This window comes from Lissotriton vulgaris, chromosome 9, assembly GCF_964263255.1.
Source record: "Lissotriton vulgaris chromosome 9, aLisVul1.2, whole genome shotgun sequence".
Classification (NCBI taxonomy): domain Eukaryota; kingdom Metazoa; phylum Chordata; class Amphibia; order Caudata; family Salamandridae; genus Lissotriton; species Lissotriton vulgaris.
Window position 1 is genome coordinate 839192585 of NC_141697.1, and position 18575 is coordinate 839211159.

At 43.3% G+C, this 18575-nt stretch overlaps 1 protein-coding gene across 2 annotated transcripts in view; it reads left to right on the forward strand.

Annotated features, from left to right (window-relative positions):
• The first annotated feature begins 343 nt into the window (after positions 1 to 343).
• Positions 344 to 18575, forward strand: part of LOC147692342 (inositol-trisphosphate 3-kinase A-like) — a 913921-nt gene continuing 895689 nt past the window's right edge. Inside the window, exon 1 of one of the 2 annotated variants that reach the window (XM_086938574.1) lies at positions 344 to 459. The gene's annotated coding sequence lies outside the window, so the exon portion shown is untranslated. Of the gene's footprint in view, positions 460 to 512; positions 692 to 18575 lie in introns of those variants that run through there. The other variant, XM_086938575.1, reaches the window with a different exon arrangement.

Below are 18575 nucleotides of genomic sequence, written 5' to 3' on the forward strand. Positions count from 1 at the left end.
GAAAGAAAAGTTTTAAATGAGCAAGCGCAGAGTTTCTCAAAAAGCAAAGCATTAGCTTAGCATATCACAGGGAAAAGGCTTAGCAGCCAAATGGTTTAACCAAGACCGTGATTTAAAAAAAAAAAACACACAGCGACAGCACGTGCGGCAAATATTCACACTAATCGTAAGTGTTACGAGCCAACACAATCTGTGGGTGTGACTCAATGTTCTCTTTGTAATAATGGCACACATCAGGAGCCATTTTCTACACGCCCGACAGAGAGCAGTACAGATCCGCTGTAGCAACTTAGCTTTTTTCTTTGGGCTAGTTCTCCTTCCTGCTCGGAAATAATGACATGGAACGTGTTCAAACATCCTCAGCACGAATAACAGAGCTGTCAGAACTTCGACCGCTCCAGTGCGTCCTTATCCCTCCCCCCAGCACCTCATCGCCCCGCGCCTCCTCTCACCAGCAAGGTACGTACTGAGGACCCCACTCGTCATGTCCTACACGTAATATCCTACAGCCTTGTGGAACCGTAGCACAGAACGGAGCTGTTTTGAGAAAGGACGCGCTTCTCTCACTAAATGTTGCATGCACCCACTTTCAGCATTAGAAAGTTGAACTGAAAGGACGTTCTGGGCGCTGAATGAGAAACGGGTAGAACGGGCGTTAGAGAGCGTAGCCCCCGCCAAAAGCAACCTAAAGGTATGTCCAGTTTCAATACAAGGGGACGTATAATTTATGAGCCGTCACACTTTTGGGAGATAACTTGTCTCAGATAAGGCACCAGCCGTACTTCGAAGTAATATGGCTTAACCAGTAAGAGATGATCAATCGACTAGTGGTTAATTCTAGGTCTCAGAATTAGCACCTTGCCCCTAAATGTTAGAGGGGTGTTCCGCACGCTGTTCATATTGCTGTCAAGTTTTCGGATTGATTATGTGTGATAGGCACTTCTATGGTTTCAGTGTTCGTGAGTGTCAGTCATTTTATTGCCAAATGTGTGACCCTGCGATTGTTAGCGCGAGGACATGTACACAAATTGTACTTTACTCTAGCTCCTACTGCAATATACACCCGAATTAACGTATGTGTATGCCACCTGAACAATATTGTGGGATACTCTCTCTGGGCATTGCTCCACTTAACTAGACCCTCTGCAAAGATCTATCCAAAGACGGCTCTCTGTAGCTCAACTAGACAGTCTAGCGAATGCATCACCCAGGGCTTTGAGTGGGCCGGGTCTCACCTGTGCCGAGCACGGCAGTTTTTTAAAGGGTGGCTCGAAACGGGTTCCTAGCGGGTTCTGTGTTGTGCCCGTTTTTTCCGGACTGCAGTGACAGCAGGCCCGCTGGCCCGTCCATGTGCGCGGCTCACACTGCCTCACTTCTCACTAGTGGAGAAGGTACGGCATGACGTCATGCCAGGTGAGCGTTGTAGGAGAAGGGAAATCCTTTAAAGAGAGTCATTTTCTCTCTGGATTTCCCTTCTCTTTTTGAAACTCAGGAGCAGCAACATTTTCGTGGTGTCACCAGGGCCTTAACTGGAAGCTTTTTCAATATTATATACAAGTCATATTTGCTGCTTATTTATCTCATCCAACCAATAACCATTTACAAAGCCAATAGCCCTGACTTGTTGTAGGTATGATGTTACTTGTTGTATTGTATCGTATATCTGGATTCAATGACAGAAACAGGAAAATACAAGTCTGGCAGCACACTGTGCTAAGCACAGATTTTTAGCATACATGTTTTAAGTCACGCCCCTAATTACATTGGCCACGCCCTTTTGAGAGACCCCCAGTTTTTTTTGTATCCCACTTAAAGCCCTGGCATCACCCAACAGCATTCTGCATCTTGTAGGCATTGCCAGGGCTTTAAGTGGGCCGGGTCTCACCGGTGCTGAGCACCTCGAGTTTTTGAAAGGGGGCCTTGAAACTGGTCTGTTTTGTGCCCTGGCACAGGCGGTCCATTTTTTACGGATTGCAGTGGCAGCAGGCACATTGATGTGCGTGTGCTCACACTGATCACTTCTCACTAGTTGAGAAGTTACGGCATGATGTTACTCCACATGAGCGTTGTAGGGGAAGGGGAATCCTTTAACCCCTTTGCTGTGGGGGTTATTACCCCGCTGTGCTGGGGGGGAGGGGGGCACGCACAGCGCCCGCATGCTCATGACGAGCTCAGCTCGTCATGAGCTACGGCGCTCCTGTGCTCATGACAAGCTCAGCTCGTCACAGGTGCATTGGCTCCGTGGAACGTTTAGCACAGCGGGGTAATTCTCCCCGCACCTGAGCGTTCCACGGGCCATGACGAGCTGAGCTCGTCATGAGCATGCAAGAGGCTAAAGAGAGTCATTTTGTGTCTGGATTGCCCTTCTCTTTTTGAAAAGCAGGAGCAACAACAGTGTTGAGGTGTTACCGAGCTTTAAGTGGAAGCTTTTTCAATATTATATACAAGCCATAGTTGCTGCTTATTTATCCTATGCAATTAACAACCATTAACAAACCCAGTAGTCCTGACTTGTTGTAGGTATGATGTTACTTGTTGTATCATATATCTGGATGCAATGACAGAAACATCCACAATGACAGAAACAGCAAAATACAAGTCGGGCGGCACACTATGCTAAGCACAGATTTTTAGCTTACTTGGTTTTAAGCCACGCCCTTAATTACATTGGCCACTCCCCTTTGAGAGGCCCCCCCGTTTTTTCATCCCACTTAAATCCCTGGGCATTGCTGCAATGACAGTTTATCAAAAAGGTCCACCTCACAATGAGTTAGTGTGTATCCTTCATCCGTGGCTTCCGTGTTGGAGGAAGCACTGACGTGCTAGGGGTTGATTGGACCCTATTATACCCTTTGTCCAGACTTGGCTCATGGGGCACTGACTCCATCCTCCATAAGCTTATTACATCAGGACTTCTGATAGAGCTAGGGAAATTGATTATATAAACTATATATCAACACACATTGATAATGAGAATATTATTACACACCTTTGTACATACACTTTAATATTTTTATGTGGTAAAACATTAGTGAGTGACAGGGGGATCTGACCCCGGTCCTGACGAAGGGGCATGGTGCCCCGAAACATGTTGACCCGCACAGGAGAGTAAGCCCATTAACTTGCTTTGTCTCTCCGAATCACTTTTTTAACAATACCAGCCAGTGTCTATTAAAAAAAATGTTCTACCACAAGGCCAGGTATTTTTTAAACATCACCTTATATATCACCCCTGACCCTACTGACATTCACTCCAATACACTCACATAGCACCCACATAAGAAAGGTGCTCCAGCGTAGTCGCTTGTCGCAGCACTGCCCCGTCCCGCAGCAGGGGGGGGAAGACCCCAATGATGAAGCATGACACCAACGGCCGTTTTGGTGTGTGAGGGGTATTTTAACACACATTGTGTATTCCACGAACATCAGGATACACACTAACTCATTGTGAGGTGGACCTTTTTGATAAACTGTACTTTCAGGAGAGGAGGATGCGCCCATTTTGGTGCCGTTGAGCACCACCTCTTCACTCCCCTTTTTGATATTATTTACATTGCTGCAATGAGCCATTGGCAAACTGCTCTTTACTCTATCAAGCCACTGTTTTTGATCACTAAGTGCCACTGTGTAGTATTTTACATGTTTTTTAACAATGGAATATTGGTTTATCGTCATGCGTGCTACTTAGCCATGTTCTTTTGGGTTCTTATAATGTTTACTGCTTATGTTTGTCTTGGATTCTACGTGGTTGAATAGAATTGCCACCAGGCGCTCAAAAGCATTGGGCAAAAGGGCTTGAGCAGTATATACACGCTACAGAGGGGACACACATGAGGTGCAATAGTACCTATGCCTTTGTCAAGGACTACTGTTTGCTAACCTCTCATAATTCACTTCACAGAAGGCCTTTTTGTGTCTGTTGCCCAGTGTCTTTAGTGGATGGACTTATAATAGACTAAAGGGATGGATGATCAGCTCGGCACTATGCATGGACAGAACCTGGCACTGCGCTTACTGAAGCTTTCTGTTGCAATATCATGGTATGCCCTAGACAGCTCAGATATTTTATGGGGTCTACCTCTTGGTCATCTTTTCCTTCTCTGCAGGAGAAAGCTTATGCTTGGGAAAGCCTTGAGAAGAAGGGAGAAAGAGGACTGAGACACACACATTTCTAAGGCTCATTTGAAATGCAGATTCAAATGAGCTTCTCAGCTTTGGTGCTGTTCCTCATACTGATACATTTTTACAATCAGCTGGTGCCAACATCACCTTGTACAACTGAATGGCAATTTCAAACTAGCAAGTGTCATCTTGTGAGTTACCCAGGGCATCAGGATGTGCTGATTAACCAGCTAGAGTTGCATACAAATTATATTTGAAACATGAGTCTTGTCTCTTGTGTGAATTGATTTATTATTCAATAATTCCACTTTGTGTTTAGATGTTGTAGTCACATCTCGTTATGCATCCTTTATATTATCGTTTTTCAAAATCATTGTTTTAACAATCTGTATCATTATTTTCCCTTTGTTCCCCAATGCATTTCGGCGCCATGCGCCTTTGTCAACGGATTAATCTGTTGAAAAATAACAATAATGCATCCCATTACTCAAAAGTTATTTTGCCACCGATTTTCACATGCAAAATACATAAATGCCACATGTTTAACTCGTAACAACCTGTTTCCACAACGTACATCAACATCGCTTTCATTTTAGGATTACTTAAACGTGCTACTGTGTTATGCTGATTTAAATGTTTACTCGATTGATTCATTGTGCTCTAAGTGTAGCTAGCTAACTCACGGTTAGTGATTGCAGCTTGCCCCCTCTTCTACGGCGCTTCAATAACTAACTCCATGTTCTAATCTCTTAGCGCGTGACTGAACCTCACATCGTACAAGAGAACCCTCCGTGGAGGGTCGCGCTTACCGTCTTGGCGTTCTCGGGCCGTTTCTAAGCTCTATGCATGCCGGGACTGCTGCTTGTGGCGCGGGCGCGCTGTTCATGCTATTTAAAAAAGAGAGCCTCCCTGTGTACTTTCACTATTCTTAAAGGCACAGACTACTATTTGTAGAACCCAATGTCACACATTAGGCTGGTGTGTCCTCCACCTCGCAACAAAGTCAGAAATCGTGTTATTTACAGATAACAAGCAAATTCGACCCTATCATTTAAACCTTTCGGTTTCATAGTTTGTAAAAAATAAATCCAGTGGTTTTCTCTTTTTATCAGCATTTTTCTATTGTCTCTTCCAGGTGTCTTGTCCACTTGTTCCAAAGTGCAAGCTCTTAAGTCGTCTACTCGATGTTGGGCTTCCATAAAGTGGGTAGCTATCACTGATTTAGTCGTTTTTGTTCTAATGTTGCTTTTGTGCTCGCTGAGCCTTACTTTTAATTTCCTTTCTGTTTGTCCCACATATTGCATGTTGCAAGGGCAACTTAAAAGATAAATGATATTTGTAGATTCACATGTTCCATTTACTTTAAGTTTCACGTTTTTTCCATTTTGTGCGTGGCGTATTTGTTCGCCTCTCATGATATTTTCACTATTATGACAGTTTAAACAGGGGATTGTCCCCTTATATTTGGTGGAAGTTCCTTTGTTAATGTTGTGTTTCAACAATTCACCTATGTTTTTGGATCTTGTGTGTGCAAACAGCTGTTCTTGACTAAATCGTCCTTTAAAATCTGGTTCAGTGGCTAATAATAGCCAATGTTTTCTGATGATTTTTTTGAACTGGTAGCTCATTGTAGAAAACTTGCTGACACACGTGATTCGTTGGTCTTCTCTGGTGTCTCGAGGAGTGAATAAGTCTTCTCTGTTTTTTTGCGCAATTCTCTCCTTAGCTTGCTCTAATATTGAATCTGGATATCCTGTTTTTAAATCTTTCCATCATGAATTTTGATTGAATTTCTAGTTGCTCTGGTTCCGAGACTATCCTTTTAACCCTCATTAGTTGAGAGAATGGTAAATGTCTCTTCAGTGACGGAGGATGAAAACTGTTGTACTCTAGAGTGTTGTTTCAGTCTGTGTCTTTTCGGTATAGATTGGTTTTGAAACCCGTAGGGGTATTACTTATTCCTACATCCAGAAAGTTTATCTTGTCTTTGTTGATCTCCCAAGTGAACTGGATTCTTTCATCGATGTCATTCAGAGCTCTAACTTGTTCAACCAATGTTTCTGTTGATCCATCCCATGCTATAAAGATATCGTCTATAAACCTAGTGTATAGACGAAGGTGGCTTTTAAATAGCATGAACAGCGCGCTCGCGCCACAAGCAGCAGTCCCGGCATGCATAGAGCATAGAAATGGCCCGAGAACGCCAAGACGGTAAGCGCGACCCTCCACTGAGGGTTCTCTTGTACGATGTGAGGTTCAGTCACGCTCTAAGAGATTAGAACATGGAGTTAGTTATTGAAGCGCCGTAGAAGAGGGGGCAAGCTGCAATCACTAACCGTGAGTTAGCTAGCTACACTGAGAGCACAATGAATCAATCGAGTAAACATTTAAATCAGCGTAACACAGTAGCACGTTTAAGTAATCCTAAAGTGAAAGCGATGTTGATGTACGTTGTGGAAACAGGTTGTTACGAGTTAAACATGTGGCATTTATGTATTTTACATGTGAAAATCGGTGGCAAAATAACTTTTGAGTAATGGAATGCATTATTGTTATTTTTCAACAGATTAATCCCTTGACAAAGACGCATGGCGCCGAAATGCATTGGGGAACAAAGGGTAAATAATGATACAGATTGTTAAAACAATGATTTTGAAAAACGATAATATAAAGGATGCATAACGAGATGTGACTACAACATCTAAACACAAAGTGGAATTATTGAATAATAAATCAATTCACACAAGAGACAAGACTCATGTTTCAAATATAATTTGTATGCAACTCTAGCTGGTTAATCAGCACATCCTGATGCCCTGGGAGAAGGAGCTAAATTTAATGTTCTGCAGACCGGATTATTATACAGTCACTCGAGAGTAGTGGGTGATACCTAGGAGCACGGAAAATAGGCAGTAACCTATAATTCAAGTGGCAGTGCACTGTCCAACACTACAATTGGATCTTGTGAGTTACCACAGTCTAGGAACCTTACCTTTTTTTAATGTCCGCAGAGTGGATTTTAAAGCTCAAGCTTGGTGCCAAGAAACAAAACTTGAAATTTAACACATTTATTAGTTGCCTTTTGCTTTTCTGTCCAAGCTTACTTTTTTCTTCCCATGAGCTACAGTGTATTTACGCTATTATTACATCATCTATTGGCTGTCACCTCAGCCTTAGCACTGTTCATCTTCCCCTCTATCCCTTCTGCCTCCGCGCCCACAGCGTGAAGTGGTTTCCCCACCACCGTGGCTTTGACTACTAGCCCCCACTGAAGTTCACGTCTAGTTGCGCCCCTGGTTGCCACCTTTCCCAGAGGAAAATAATGGCCTTCTGTTATCGCTTAGAGATTCTGTAAAGGGCCTGGCGTGATATTTAAATAGACATTTAAATGCAATCATCTGTATTCATGTTTAGCATGGCTTGTCGTCTTCGTTTACTTTAATTATCAGTCAATGACTTTTAGGGCATCCATGAAACATATTTTAAAGTATTTTCTTTTTATATTTACTCTTTAACCACTTGGCTGCTAAGGCAATATTTTACTTTTCATTGAATTTCCATTGAAATCAATGAAAAGTGCATGACGAGTTACCCTTGTCATTAGCGGCGAAGAGGTTAAGAATGTACGGAGAAAATGCTGGCTTTAGGCGATTTTCATGATTTTTGATCCAGCTGGGCCATTACAATGATGGTCATGCTGGCACATAAACCAGCCAGGTGGCAGCAGCCCTACTGGTGCTCGGCTCCCTCCATCTTCAAAAACAAATAATATTTTGAGCTTTACCTGCACTAGTGCTCTGTGGCTCATTACATGATTTTCTTGGCAACGACTGCTTGATCCTCCATTGCTTCGAGGAAACCATTCCAGGCATGCACTTTGACGGTGAGCAGAGTCCTCTCCCAACTGCTATATGGATATACCCCTGCCCTTGGCGGTCAAACAAGTGTCACTTACATTACTAGCTCGATGTTACCCTCGTCAAGAACCGCATCTGCTAGTGGAAAGGAACTCCAGACCTTCGAGTGTTAGCGGTGCCTCACTCAGAATATGTCTCGCCCCCTCTTCTTAAAGAGAGGCCAACTTTCACCAGACAACGCTTGCTGTTGGCTATCGCAAATGCCAGACAAGGCACATCACATACCGTCACATGGTTAATGCCCACAACACCATAGAGTAGTGGTCTTCAAACTTTGTTATGCGAAAGCTCTCGAGCAAAATGCTTGCAGACCAGGCGCCCCTCAAAACCTTCCAAAGGGAACATCGAGACTAGCATGAGAAAGCTTACTAAATCGTCGCCTCATTGGGAATTCCAACAGGCAAAAGCCCCATCCAGACCCTCTCATCAAAGCCCCATCTAGACCTTCTCTGCAAAGCACCAACAATTTGCACCCAGATTCACTCTACAGAGCTCTCAACTAAATATCTGTTGCAAAGCCATACATTAAAACGATGCTAAAACAAAGTCAAGTAAAAATATAATGTTTTGCTCCGTACAATGTCTTTACTTGGCAAAATCTAGGTGTATGGATCGGTATTGGCACTTTTGGAATACTGAAATGAAGTGACAAAATGCATTTTGTTTTTAATGCCACATGGACTAAAAAGTATGAATTTAGTCGAAAAAAGAATTGCAAATTGCTTTCTCAGCACAATGCTCAGCCTGGCTGCCCAACCCTTACATGGAGGCTGAGACATTGGAAGTATAAGCCCAACTGCCTTTAAAAGTAAGGGCAAAAATATAGAATGATGGGAATAGGCTACAAAATACACTTAGGAAACTGCAAGTCAGTGGGTTGTGGGCTCGCACACCAAGGGGCATATTATCAACGGCCAGCGATAATTATCGCTGGCCGTGCTTTGCGATAATAATATTATCATAGTCTTTCTCTGGAATTTATCGCCCTGGTAGCGCGTTATTAACAATACGTTTCTACAGGGCGATAACAATTCCAGGGATAGCGAGGTTATCGCTCTTTTTCAGGGAACATCACTGGTTTTCCAGCGATGTTCCCTGCAAAACGGCGATAACCTTGCTGATACGACCCACAGGGTCGTATCAGCATAATACACCCCTTATGTTAGGGATGACTAAGTTAGGATTTTAGCAGACGTTAGATTTTGGCGAAAACTGCAGTTTTTGCCGAAATCTAATTGTTATAACTTACATGTCTCTTCCCTACTGCTCAGCCAGAGTGAGTGCTGGTGTACTTGATAAGTCTGTATTTAAAAGAACCTACTCGTGAAGAAAAGTGTCTGGGTTTGGATGAATTAAAGAACCTGCAAAGAGAAAAGTACTGGTAACTATTGGAAAAGACTTAATTTTACAGAAAACACAATGTAAGCAACGCCATGGTCGGCCCCACCAGTGTCCCTCATCATCTGGACAGCCTGCAGCCAGGGCGTTTGGACTGTGAATCTGTAAGAGAAGTTTCATGGTCTGACAGCAGGTTTTCTTTTGGAAGTTGAAACTGGTGCTTGGGAACTCAGCGGTGTGCAGGAATCTTAACTGGAGCAGGGACCCTGTGTGTATCATCTGCTGTGAACGGAAGGAGATGGTGTGGGCTGTTGGGCGCATATCTCCTGTGTGAAGTCTGCAGTATCTGACTTCGAATTTGGAAGCACATAGTCCCAAGCTGACCAGGAGCCGTGTGGAGTCTCAAGAAGACCGTAAAGGAGTAGCGCATCTGAGGGCATTTGTCACAGGTAATCAGGCACAGTTTGCCTCTCAACATGCTAGTGAGGAGCAGTTGTGGGGGTGTCAGGCTGTGAATTGTGCCCACTGCGACGGAGATGTCCTGCAGGGAGAAAGAACAGCGCTTATTTGAGGTCATTGCGGCGAACAGGGTGTGACCTATGGCATTGGAGGAAAGTCAGTAACTGTGAGCACTTCCTTGTCATTTTGAAACTTAATTTTGTTTCAAAACGTAATTTCTTTGGATTGAAGTGAGGTGGAAAGAAACGGTCTTGCAGTTTAAATTTGGCACGCGCAGCTTACCTCTTCACATGGATCGGCTTGTGAGAATCCTATGACGTTTCTCTTGTTGCGTGGTAGCCTCCATTGCTGCCTGTAGATGTTTTGGAGCACGAGCGTGCCCGGAGTCACCCGGCGAACGTCTTCTGAACGCACCGCCATTTTGAGTTTGGTGCATTTTATCGTGTCTAGTGTAGCTGCTTACTACGCCTCTGCCGACCACATTGCATTGGAACTGTGTTAAATTGGAATCGTGGCCAGGAAGGTTGCACCGAGCAGTTCATCGATTGTCTGTTTTCTCTCCTCACGTATGTGTGCAACCAACTTCATTATGATGCGTCTGAAGTCGGAGAGTGGCGGTTTGCTCACCGTTGGTGGAGCTCCTTTCAGGCATCTTCATACATGTTCCCTGTTCAGGTCTGGTCAGTGTTTTGAACTGTTTCACCAAGAAGTTGCAGGAGTAACATTTTCGGAAACAGCGAGGCGCAATGTGCAAATGTTCGAAGAGAGTTTAGCTGCAACATGAGACACTAACGCTTCATCTTTTCAGTCAGTAACTCGACGAAACCATCTTTTACGTTATCCGTTCCCTGGGTCGTTGAGGAAAAAAATACAGCTTCTGGCAGTTAAGGACAGAGATTACTACTTTATTGGCGACCTCGGGTGAGAAACCGCTCACCGGAGCACAAGACTTTCTCTTTCATTATATTGCTGGTCACTATAATGTTTGTCTCGTTGTGTGTGTGTGGGTTCAAGGTCATGGTTTGTGCCTATGGTCTGTATTAGTGTATATTGCACTGTGCAGTAATCTTAGGGGAGGTCATGGGTGGTGTATTATGTCCTGAGGTGATTTGATAGTTCTTGGGGTGTTTAGTGCCTAAGTGCTGTTTAGTTTGGGGTGGTGAGTGTTCTATTCGTTTGTGAAGTTGGAGGTGGAGAGTGCCTCAGTGCTGTTTATTTTAGGGTGGTGAGTGCCCTATGGTGGTGAGTTTATGGGGTGGTGAGTACCCCAGTGTTATTTCTTTTTTAGGGTGTGTAGTGCCCTACGGTGGTGAGTTTCTGGGGTGGTCAGTGCCCCGGTTCTGTTTATTTTAGGGTGGTGGGTGCCCTATGGTGGTGAGTTTGTGGGGTGGTGAGTACCCCTAGTGCTAGTTTTTTTTTAGAGTGGATAGTGCTTTAGGGTGATGAGTTTGTAGGGTGGTGAGTGCCCTAGTGCTGTTATTTAGGGTGGCGAGTGTCCAACGTTGGTGAGTTTAGTTAGCTTGTGGGTTGGTATTATGTCGTAGTTATGGGGTGGTGTGTGCCCCAGTTTTGTTTCACTGCTCTGTGTGTTTAGTATAGTGTTGTTTTTTTCCCCTAAGGAAGGGGATGGGGTTAATCTCTAATAGTGTATTTATTGGGGGATGGTGTAAATTTCTATCAGTGTATTTATTTTCTGTTTTTTAGTTAACTTCATAATTTCATGCATGAATTGGTGGAATATTTCCATTTATTTCTGATGTTGTACATTTTCTGATGTTTTCAATGTATCTGCATTATTTCTATTTTATGTATGTACATTGTGGATTGCTTCTATCCCTTCTTACGTTATGTATTTAATGATGTTTCAATTTATGTGCATCATGTCTGCTTTTAGTTTCCCTAAGGAAGGGGGATGTGTTATAACTTACATTTACTGCTCAGCCAGAGTGAGTGCTGGTGTACTTGATGATGTTTCAAATGTTGGATGTGTGTGATGTCACTGGATGCTTGGGGTCTGAAGATGTGTGGAGTGGCAGTTGGTGGATGCAGGCTGAGCAGCAGGGAGGCTGTTCCTGTGTGGGGCTTTTGTCATATTTACTTAATTACTTGAAACCTAACTTGGATCTAAGCTTTATTAAATCTAGCTTGTTATATACCTGGCTGAAGGACTTCTTTAATTACAACACTAATGTGTGCTAAAATCATGTGGGCTGCCTTGTAAATATCGCGATGTAAACATCAGCGATATTTGCAAGGTAGTCCATCCGAGGTACCCCCCAGTGAAGCCCACTTTGCATCTCATTGGAGTTGCAAAGGGAGGCGTTGGGAAAAAGGGTGCTAACATGTGATTATGCATGTTAGCACCCTCTTGTAAATAGGGCGCTGGTTTTATCTTGGCTTTTTTGGCTTTTTAAGCCAAAAAAGCGGAGATGATGCCCTTGTAAATATGCCCCTTAGTCCGTGGGTTGTGAGGCTCGCCAGTGTAGAGGGTCGTGGACCCTTTCAGATGACTACATGCCGGGGGAGGAGGGGTTAGGGAGCATGACCCACAGTTTGAGGACCACTATTATAAAGATTCTACAAAATCCAAACTTCAGTCCTTCAGTGAGACGGTAAGACATCACCCTGGAAGAAACGTTATTGCAACAAACACATGTGTGAAGTTCTTATGTGGTTTCAGGATTTTCATTTCTTGTGACATTACACTGCATCATGATGATGAGCACACCCCTTTCTTTTTCTACTAATAACGGCGTTATTTTGACTTCTCTTGGTTTATCGCAGTAATACGCATAGCAACAGTTCATCTTTCTGAAATTTGTATGGCGGAAACTTAGGATCTGCAAATGCGGTGATTCAAACACCTTTCCATCTACCTCTAGTTTGTTACGTTTTCCTTTTTGTTTTGTGAAATTTTCATCTGCCTCATTGGTGCATCATGGTGATGCATACACCTTTATAACTATTCGACTTTTGTTGCCTTTTGGAGAACATTTACTGTGGGTTAATGCACAACCGCATTATAGTAGTATCTTTTTCCCAGTACCTTTGTGCACCATTATTAGTTGAGATGTAAAAAATGTTTAGCTATTAAGTCAGTTAATCCTCCCTCTACCTTTCCTGGAAATACCTAGTGACCCACCAATTTCATGCAGGAATTTGTTTGAAATGTTTGAGAACTACCTGGGTCCCATAACCACATCAAGACTTTGCCCAGAATGGAAAAAAATGCATTGCCACATTCTTTGGGTTTTGAAGGAAGGGCAGTGAGTAGCATCTACCGGATTTAGTTCTGAATGACAAGCCGGTTTTAGATAGATATGCTGAAGTAGTACAAAAGTTGGAGACAAGATCTGAAATACAGCCCAGTTTAGTGAGCTAAGGCATAATACGTTCTTCAAAAGGGGACCAAAGGTAGGGAAAGATGCGGACTCATTACATCTTATCTAAGGAGACTAATTGCTCATTGTCAGAGTGATTGTTTCATAGATGATTAGTTTATATGCAAATGCAAGGATACGGGTATTTAACAAAAGCTCTTTTCAATGGGAAGTGGCTTCCTTGAAGAAAGAGTCAGGAAGGCAATATAATTGAAACATCTCAGGTGTACGCTAGAGGTTTAGGTGATAGACGTTGCAAAACCATCTGCTTTAAGAACGCGAGATTAAAGGGCCAAAAGGATCTTCAAAAGTCGACGAGAACATTTTTCAGACAAACCATTGTATGCTTCAGTTATGGTAATATTGTGCATGTAAAAGGTAGTAGAGCATCTCTGACCAAAAATGTAACTTATAGAATATTTAATACTTTGGGGCAGTTTGTCAAGGCATGTCAGAGTAGGAAACGTGTTGGCAGTAGTGTAGCAAATGTGTCAGAAGAGAGGGACATATGTTGACTAAGCTATAAGAAGACTTGTGCAATATAGTTTCAGTTGTTAGCAAGAGTGAAGTAGCAAAAGGAGACCCTGCTGACTAAATGGATCCTTATGTGAAGGTTGGTGTTGTGGACAGACTTTTGAAGTTGCCGGAAGATTCTGGTACCAGAATAACTATGATTACACAAGAGTTATTTCGGGAGGTTTGGCCTGACAAAAGTCTGTTAACAGAAGCCAAAAGTGTGAAGTGTCCACTCCTGGGCACCCCCAGGGTGAAGCCAGGCATCCTAGCGCTGTTGGGGCCGGTGTGGTGGTTAAGCAAGCTATTGCCCAGAGTTGCAGCGTGGGGCCCATGATTTGAATAGGCACTGAAGCGAGAATTGTCAGGTCTGAGGAAATTGAGCCCAAGATCCGCCGAGGCGGGAATTGAACCCTGGTCCCGGGCCAGAACTCTGCATCAGGGCCTGCCGCTCAAACCATTGAGCCACACTCCTCCACATCCACATTAATTAACATGCATCGTTCTGCCACTTTCTGTTATGGGTATATAAACACACCCCTCGCCTACCACAGATCAAAGAAAATCCCTGCTAGAGCCCGTTTGTATAATGTGGCATCCTCGAGTTGAATAACTCAGCCAGATGCACAGATGTCTTTTCAAGTGGCGGTTCTGGCAACTCTTTTCAAGTAATCTCCGCTCCAAAACCCACCAAGGGTGCCACACTTGCAGTGTGTGCTTCTGTGGTGTGAGGGTGAAACTATTTATTCATTGAACACAGCACATTTCAGGTTTCAACATGAATGTTGGCCAGTGGGTAGACTGCTAGTCTGCTCTTGCCTCCCTACACCTCGTGGCTTAAGACAGCAGAAAAAACCTTGACAAAATGGCAGGTGAAGGTTGAAGACATCTGACCAACATAAGCTGTTATAGAGGAGCCCTCATATTGTTAGTCTCATCACAAAATTAAATTATCTCAGTAGTACTCTTATTTTTTAAATGGAAAGGGTCAAAGGCTGAGTAAGTCATGTGGCCATTCAGGCAAGAGACCTAGGGGTTACACACACAATTCTCTACCGCTACTGCACAATCCATTAAGCTATATTCAGCTCCCTAGCACACAATACAAGAGTATGTTAACCTGTACTGGAGGATTTTCCCAAATGTATAGACAGACAGCCTATGTTTCCTGAGGTAGGACAGCATCTAATCTGCGTAGTTGACAAATGATTATGTATCTTATCCAGACATTAGCTCCTCTGAAACTGATTATTAACATAATACAAATCTCCCAAATCAGCAGGTCTCGCGATGAAGGAGCAGTGACCGAGAAAAAGTGATCACACCTCATAAATATTATTGGTCCCTGTTGAACATTTCTCCTCCTTGCTAATTATCCTAGCACTGTGAAGTTGTGTAAAGGTTACACCGATTCAGGGTTGGATTGGGATTGAAAATCTGTCCAAGCACGCCAAAACAAAAATCGGCCCACATTTGCATAATCACTCCACAAATCCCTGCTTTGTCGTAATCTTATAAAAAAAATCTTTAGATGGGGGAGTAAAAAAATGCATGCGTTAGTTTACACTGGTGAAACAAGTGAGGCCACTTCTACTCAGGCCCCCTGCCCCCGCTCAGTATGGGCACACATTAATGGGCAGGCCAGCGAGAGAAAGAAAGTGACACCTCCGCCTGTTGCTAAACGGAGGTAATGATCGCCCATCTGCCTCTAGAAAGGCCACTCAGACACCAAATGGGTCGCTGGCTGAGCCTATATTCGAACAATAGGCACAGCGCCCAAATGGCCCCCAGACTGCTAAAAAAAAGCAGCCCACAGCAGAACTCGGACACCGGCCCCTCGGGCATTGCCTGAATGCCCATGTTACCAATCCGACGCTGCACCGATTTATGAATACATTTATGACATAAAGGCCAAGCGTTACCAAGAAATCATGATGTGGCTTATGCGATATACAGACATCTGTTCGGTCACCGCAAGAGAATGGCTGTGCACTTCCGGGCCTCTATTGCCTATGCCATAACCTAAAAGCAACTTTATTTCTTTAAAGACAATGCTGGTTCACTCCAATTTAATCTCCTCCATCTCTCTTCTCTCCTCCATTTCTATTCTCTCCTCCCTCTATATTATCCTCCTGTCACCAAATTTACTATCTAACTCTCTCTATAGCGTCCTCTTTCACCTGCTTGATCCACCCCTTTGGTTTGGTCCCTATTCAGGTCTCGCTGACTCAGCGCATGTGCTACTCTGCGAGACATTTAGTGAGTGGCAGCTTTTGGAAATGCTTCCAAAGGCTGTTGCCGGCCACCAGCTTCCGGTTATGTGCAAAAGCACTGGTGCCTCGCTCCGCCTCTGCAATCAACGCTGCTGCGCGCGCATCCCTCGCATGCTACCAAAGCGTTCTTTTGTAAAATCGCCATATGATAGTTAGATATTGTTGATAAATCTGCATGTAGGGGGTAATAGAAAGTGCTGCAGAACTGCAGCATTTTCTTTTCTCTCTGAGTTAATTCACGTACCCACAACGCCACCTACAGGTCTAACATTTGTGAACAATATTGCATTCAACGTAGATGCTTTTTGCATAACGGGCGCATTATTGAAATTACTAACAGTACTAGGCAAAGGAAAAAAATAAAACTCAGTCTCTAATACTGTGTCATTTACGTGTCTTGTTCTTTCTGGCGGTTACATATAGCTCATCTCAGCCTTGGCATTAATGCCTCATGAATATCTTGCAACATATGATCACAGACTCAACGCTGATAAACCTGGAGACATAATGCGTATGAGTCATGGAAGGGAAGCGGCTAGCATCATCAGGGCCCATTTCAACCCTATTTGATGATATTGAATTCACACCAGGATCGCTGCCGCCTGACCCACTTAACACCCCCTTACAATCAGAGGAAAGTGGAAAAACACAGCGAGTTGCCAAAGGACATTGAAACAGATGGTGTCTTGGTTAAAAAGTTTTGTCGCTAGAAGTGCATTTTAATATATAAACATTTTAATCAAACAACACAGTCTTCTAACGAAATGTAGTTGTGGCTACATAAGAATAAATATAAAGCGTGTGGAACCCCCTTAAACCGCTTAAGGAAAACACAGAGCCCGAATACGGACCGGGACGCGACTGCTTCGGAGGAATCAGTGCTTCCCGTTGACTGTTGAAGGTACGTGTTATTTGAGCGGAATTGCCAAGGGGTGAGAGGCGTGCACAGCCAAGGTTTGTTTTCCGTGAAACTGAATACTACGGATCGGAAAACTCCGAGGCATCTAATTTAATTCCATAAGTGTTGGGAAACATGTCGTCGGACACAGTTAGAGAACGCGAAACAGCAGCGTTACTGATGTTCACAAAGACCACAGCTGAACCTGATAAATCTAATAATGCCGCAGATAAAACTAAAGTAATGAACTGTACTTTGAAAGAAAAATTTAAATCTCTGGAAAAGAAGAGCCGTGCTGAACAGAGCAAATGGTGGGAGGCAAGGTCTCTGAAAATGTACTTAGATGTTGACAGAGTTCCCCGTGGCTTACGTATTCTGTTGGCGCCAAGTTATGAGATGCCTAATCCTTCCATGATACGCGAATGGGCGGAATGCAATTTAAACCACTCTAAACACCTCATGCAAATTCTAATAAAATACGCCGAAACTGATAGAACGGCCCTCTTGGAAGAAATCAACAAAATCAATGAGGAAATAGAAGCGTTAAACGAGGAAGAGGAAGCTAAAAAATTGTGCCAGGAAATGTGTACCAGACTTAAAAAAGAGGAAGAAAAAATCAAGGACTGCAAAACATATACATTTTTCCGCGACAAAACGGACTACGAAATGGGCCGTATTTTTACTTCCTCCAAAAAATATGATGTAATCAGAAAAAACAAACAAAGCAACAAACAAACAGTGGAGAAGTCTAAACCAATTAGAACAGATACCTCTTCATCTGGCAGTTTATTATTGCTAGTCAGTTCCAACCCTGAAAGCGATCCGGAGAGAGAAGGTCAGAGTCGCGAAGCGGGTCCAATAAACACATTGGAAGAAGAACTTGCCCTTTTTTGCGAGGACAGAAGGCAAACCCTACGTCCTCGGACACAACGCAAATACTACAACACAGCAAAAACTGGAAACGCCGACAACGAAGGAAAGCCAACAAGCGTCGCAACGAAGCGCAAAAAGAAAGGCGGTTGGGGCAAAAACAAACAATGATTGAAACAGACTTGGATAAGACCATTGTTAATTTATCCAATACACAATTAAATCAAACCGAGAAAGAAATTCTGAGCTTAGGTTTGACATATTGTCCCAAACGAGATTTCAACTATGCCAATACCAGACTGGATATTTTCAAAAGTACACGAAAATTAAAATTGAAAAAATACTATGTCCTGAACAAACATACCAAGGATCAAACACCTATACAGACTGGTATTAACACATTCAATCCGGCGCTCTCTCAAACCACGGAAGCATTTATGAAAGAGATGAATGAACTTTGGGAAATGGAATCCATCAATGACAATGAGGCCTCACTAAGTCAACATATCCCGACTGCCACAACAACCTAAGCCACTGGATCCCTTATTAAACAACCATTGACTAAGTTCCGTGCTAAATCCACATTCAACCCCGTCATGTTGAAGGATGGTATTGATCTATTTCATGATCAAGTATCAAAACAACTGAAAGATCTCAACATCAAGGTACGCAGAAGTAAATATAAACACAATAAAGAGACAGCCAACTACAACGCCCTCATAACTAAATTACAAACAAACAACAAAGTAATCATCAGAGCCTCTAATAAAGGGGGAAACATTGTCATCATGCACAGGGATATGTA